Below are 6,000 nucleotides of genomic sequence, written 5' to 3'. Positions count from 1 at the left end.
ACGATTAACCCTTACTGACATACAATAATGGCTTTAACTAAAAACTAGAAAGAAAATGGTATATATCGTGTTTTGCACCTGAACTCTTCATATATATATATATATATATATATATATATATATATACATACACACACACAATTACAGTTGAGTATTATCTCTACCATAATTTTCATACCTTAGTTTGCAATATGTTAGGTCATTCTATCATTTCAAGAGACTGCACTAAGTTTCCAACCTATATGGCGCTTTAAGTAATAAAAATTGTGTATGAAATAAATTTTCCTCTTAGAATATCTGTATTAGTATATTCAATGTGTGTCTGGTCATCTTAATGTTTGCGGTAGCCCAAACTGGATTTTACTTCCAAAAAAATTCATATTCACAGGGGAGGAAAATTACATATAGCGAAACCCCTCAAAACGTGACCCTGAGTACACCAGATTTCCACCAAAACCGATTCACAAATCTCTCTTAAACTCTCTTAAGCAACACTGCATCATCTTTACAAGTCTTTTTGCATTGCACTGCAAGATCGCAAAGTTGTGAGAGTTTAGTGAATTTGGCCTTAGATGTTTTTCACAATCACGTTTTATACATCACCTTATCAGTGTAGAACGTAACTTCTCTAAAATGGATACCCCTTAAAACCAGTGTCTGATGTAGAGGGGTTTACTGTATTTGGAAATTGGGAAACAGAATGAAGTTGGAGCTATTACAAAGTTCAGGATAACCAGAATCACAAAGGATAGACCGACATCCATATTCTAGCCAAGAAAATGCATTCATTGAATAACTTTGTCAGTGAAAAAGGTTAGTAAGCCTAGATCACATTAGATGATGCGACTCAAACTGGATGGACGTGTTGTGAGCCACGACTCATTCATGCTATATGACGGCTGTCATCTGCGACCGAACATGTTCAGTCATGTCAAATGTTGTCGGAACAACTGAAAATCAGTCGCAGATGACAGGTTTTTTAATACACACCACACAATACGACTCAACCATCATATAATGTGATATAGGCTTACGGTAACAATGGCAGCAAACTCAGGGAAAAATCAAAATCATGCACATTGGTAATAATAAAATACCCGGCAACTCACAAATCGATAACAATAATTACTGTAGACTCAAATGAAGACAATTTCTTCATTTAAAAGATAAAAGTATTCCAGACTAAAATATTTTTACTTCTGTCATATATTCATGTTAATACAATACCGGTAAATTAATTTTCATGTAATATACACTCAACTCATCAAGATCATCTACAGAACAAGTACAAATTGCGCAAATTAAGAAAATATAATATACAGAAAATACCATTAGCAGCCGAAGGAAATACAGATTTTGGAGGGGCGTACTACAATGTACGTGAGCGGCCATTACATACAATTTATCTTACAAGTTGTTTCAAAACATACAAAATGAGCGAAAGTAGGTTGAGTAATAAGATAAATGGTATCCAATGTACACGAACGTAATACATGTGTATTCCATTTCTTACATATCCAAAAAAAATTTCAAATTTATAATAAATTAAAAAAAAAATTCCATCTAAAACTTATTTACATATTTTGTGGTTGATGTTAACTTAGAGCAATCAGTTTTTGGTGAACTTATAGATCAACTGTGATCATGCTTATTTCATTGGATGATATGGCTGTGGTGACCATGATATCATCACCATGACATCATTAAGGAGCAGCCAATCTCATGTCTTTTTATCAATAATACATGTGCTATATTGTCATGCGATATAAATAATGCATAATGTTTTAATGTTGCAAATTAAATTTAGAAATAAACTTTCTTACAACCCTGTTGGTAAGAACATCAAGCATAGCACAAAAGTCCATATAATTATATTCCTCGACTTTTATCATAAATTATCAACTACTCTAGAATATTAGTTCGGATTTCCTGAAATCATGTGATCATGTTCATGTACCGGTATTACATACGTAAGAATTGTTTATCATTATTTGTAAATTTATCAATTACACCTGTAACATCATTTTAGTGTACAAAATCGCATAGCATATTTGTCAATTAAATGCTGATAAATTTACAAAAATTATAAACAATTATTGTAACTACATGTATAACAAAACAGTTCTAAATACACATAAATTGGTGGTTTTATTTTGTCTATATCGTGATCCATTTTCCTTATAATAATGCCATTTTATGTTCTATCAAAGGACAACCTTTCAATTTGAGCAATGTCATTTATTAACTTCCATAACAGCAGGCAGTTTAATTATTTTCACCTATTGTTCTCTAGATGTCTTTACTGAAAGAAAGAAAGAAATGTTTTATTTAACGACGCACTCAACACATTTTATTTATGGTTATATGGCATCAGACATATGGTTAAGGACCACACAGATATTGAGAGAGGAAGCCCGCTGTTTTTGATTAGCAGCAAGGGATCTTTTATATGCACCATCCCACAGACAGGGTAGTACATACCACGGCTTTTGATATACCAGTCGTGGTGCACTGGCTGGAATGTCTTTACTGATTCACAGTGTAAACTTTAAAGACTTCAGGGATATTAATCTAGATGTGTTCTCTTTAAATTACTAGCCTTAATGGGGCGGTGGGATGTAGTCCAGTGCCTGCCTGATACGTGGTTGGTCTAGGATCGATCCCCATCAGTGGGTCCATTGGGCTATTTCTCGTTTTACTACTGGTATATCAAAGGTCATGGTATATGCTATCCTGTCTGTGGGGTGGTGCATATGAAACATTCTTGATACTAATGGAAAAATATTGCAGGTAACTGCTGTGGGTTTCCTCTCTTAAGACTATAAGTCAAAATTACCAAATGTTTGACATCCAATAGCCGATGATTAATAAATCAATGTGATCTAGCTGTGTCATAAAATAAAAGGAACTTTGAATGCTAGTAGGTGCCATTGATAAGATACATGGCAGGACATAAAATATTGTTATATAAATCTGGCCAGTAAATTCCAGTTGCCCCCCCCCCCCTCCCCCAAAAAAAAATTCTAGAAACTTAAAGAAGGTTCTCTTCTTAGCCGTTTAAGGAGTTTTAGACTGTTAACTACTCAGTTGCCCCCCCCCCCCCAACAAAAAAATCCTTGCTATGGCCCTGTATTATTGTGCTTGAAATGGGGGGGGGGGGGGGTTGGTTCATAAAATTAGGATCATGACAATTTTTTTGCAGAACAAATAGTCAAAGACACTTTCCAGTATATCTGAAACCAGTAGATTAACCCCCCATTTTTTAAAATTTACTTTCCACAGTGATATGTTGACTGAAACTTTAGCTACATTTGTTACTATAGTCATCTACGGGATTTGATTTGGTGGTAGACACCCTAAAATGTCAAACTTATGCACGATCGATGTAACTCTAAAAGTGGTCAAAGTTACCTAATTATATGATGTACTATATATAAAACAATACATTTCATTACATATAACTAAATAATGACAGAAAAGAAAAGCTACAATCTAAGGTACCAAAAATTAATTCATTAATGTTAAAAATATATATTTAACACATTGGTCACTTTATATAACAATTTCTAGGCAACTGCTTAGCTGCTTTGTCAAGGGTTTAGGTTAAAAATATAATAGATTAACTGTGTTATGGCTTGACAAAAATATGTCATGTGAAGTAGCCTATACGGAGATGTGTGTAAAAATTAAAATATGATTAGTGTAAGCAATCAGTTACACATACATGTACTTGACATGTGTTAAATTAACTGGCAAAAGTATCCCACAAAATATATGAAGTGGAAGTGGCTAATTTTAACCATATACCACTAAGTTTTTAAGCATGTCTATCCCGGGTCCTGTCTCGGGATAGCCAGTGGCTTGACCCGGGACAGAATAATTACCGGGGCAATTTTAAATTTTAAGTCCAAAGGAATATATGGGGGAAATTATAATTAAATTTTGAAGCGCATTTCTAGCAGGGGCAGGGGAGGCACCCGGACATACCTAACACACACTACGGCCAAAAATGCCTACGCCTTAGTGCCTATCCCCTAACTTCCGGTGGTGTACCCCATCCCCCACCCAGATCCCCACACAGCTGATCAAACCGCAGTGCCCTCCAGTCTCGCTGCCCCTCAATGATTGAGGTTATAGATCCAATGTTGGTACTGCTAGAAGAGCAGCACTATGTCTGGTAATTGTGATTCCAACATTGGTGTATAAAAAAAATATATATGAAAACACACAAAGAAATGAAAACGCCAAACACTAGCTGTTAAGTCATAAAACGGAAACCTAAACACAAGGTGTTTTATCCCCCAACGCATCTATACTAATGCTAGAGTTAGACTACCAACTGCCAGTACAAAGTTGGCCAACTTTCTTTTGTCACGACTTCTATGACTGTCCAGTTGCTACTCTGAGCACTCTTATCACTCGATTCTCATCGTATAACCCATTAGTTGTTAATCTGAGCGCATCCGTCGTAAGTTGGGAGTTGGGGAAATTACAATGCAACCATTAAGTTGGCCAACTTCGTTGTGACAGTTGACAGTCTGAAACTAATGTTAGTCTCAAAAGGTTATACTGTTGCCAGATTTTGCATTATATAATTACTGAAAGGCTGTTTTCATAAGACAAAGTCCATATGTGAAAAAGCTGCAAGACTAAATTTAACATTACTGTACAAAATGACTGCAGGAAAAAAGATAATTAAATAACGACGCAAAATATAAAATAAAATTAAACTGCCACATGTTAGAAGCAGTTGAGAGACAGAGACAGAGACAGAGACAGAGACAGAGACAGAGAGAGAGAGAGAGAGAGAGAGAGAGAGAGAGAGAGAGAGAGAGAGAGAGAGAGAGAGAGAGTATATCCTGTTCTTATTGGATAGAGACAAACAAAAAAGAAACTATGCCACAAATTTATGATTAAATAATCTAAAAACGCTCACATTAATTTCACACTTGTGTTCATGTATGAAATGAAAGTTATATCCTCTTACAGAGATAACCGATACATGATTGTCATGAATGAGTTTTCACTTACATCATCTAGCAGAATCCAACTGAATACATAAATGCTGCCTATAAAATAGGGAATACATGTAAGACTAACTTTCCATTAACACAACTCCATATGTAAGTTTTATCGATACAATCATTTACATAGTATCTTTTCCAAATTCGCAATTCTGTGCACAGGCATTCAGCTCCCTGGAAACAACCTCAATCGATGATGAATTTTTCTGCATGCAAGTTTTTTGGCACAGTAACTCCATAATATGAAGTATTTATGTTCGTCTAACAAGTACCTTTCAATGACGCCAAATTTTGTATAGTAATCCATTTGCGAAAATGCATATATAAAAAAGCACATTTCCATGCGCTGAAATGTATGCAATAAACCATGAGGTGATTCGCGTTATTGGAAACAGGGCCTAAGAGTTATTCTAGAAGTTAGCGGTATTCAAATATCGGGGTTGGAAGGAAAGGGAGTTCATATCAATAGAGGATATAACAAAACAGTTATCGAAAAAAGCTGAAAACCGTATCACTTATCAACAGAGTTAAGAATGCTACCGTGTTATTGTGTTATTTATACTAAACCACAACAAAAAGAAACGTGAATTTTCATTTGGTTTTCTTTACTTTATTTAAAATTATTCACTTTGAATCCTTTTAATTTTTCTGTTTATTGAAATTATCATTGAATGTCTTGTGGCCCATTTTGACAGTCTCTTTATTCAAGGGACGGGACGCAGCCCAGTGGTAAATTATTTGTTTGATGCATGGTTAGTCTGGGATCGATCCCCGTTGGTGGGTCCATTGGGCTATTTCTCACTCCTGCCAGTGCACCTCGACTGGTATATCAAAGGCTGTGGTATGTGTTACCCTGTCTGTGGGATGCTGCATATGAAAGATACCTTGCTGCTAATCGAAAAGAGTAGCCCATAAAGTGGCGATAGCGGGTTTTCTCTCTCAATATCTGTGTGGTCCTTAACCATGTCCGATGCCA

Source organism: Gigantopelta aegis, chromosome 15, assembly GCF_016097555.1.
Source record: "Gigantopelta aegis isolate Gae_Host chromosome 15, Gae_host_genome, whole genome shotgun sequence".
Classification (NCBI taxonomy): Eukaryota; Metazoa; Mollusca; class Gastropoda; order Neomphalida; family Peltospiridae; genus Gigantopelta; species Gigantopelta aegis.
Note: the sequence above shows the minus strand (reverse complement) of the source record.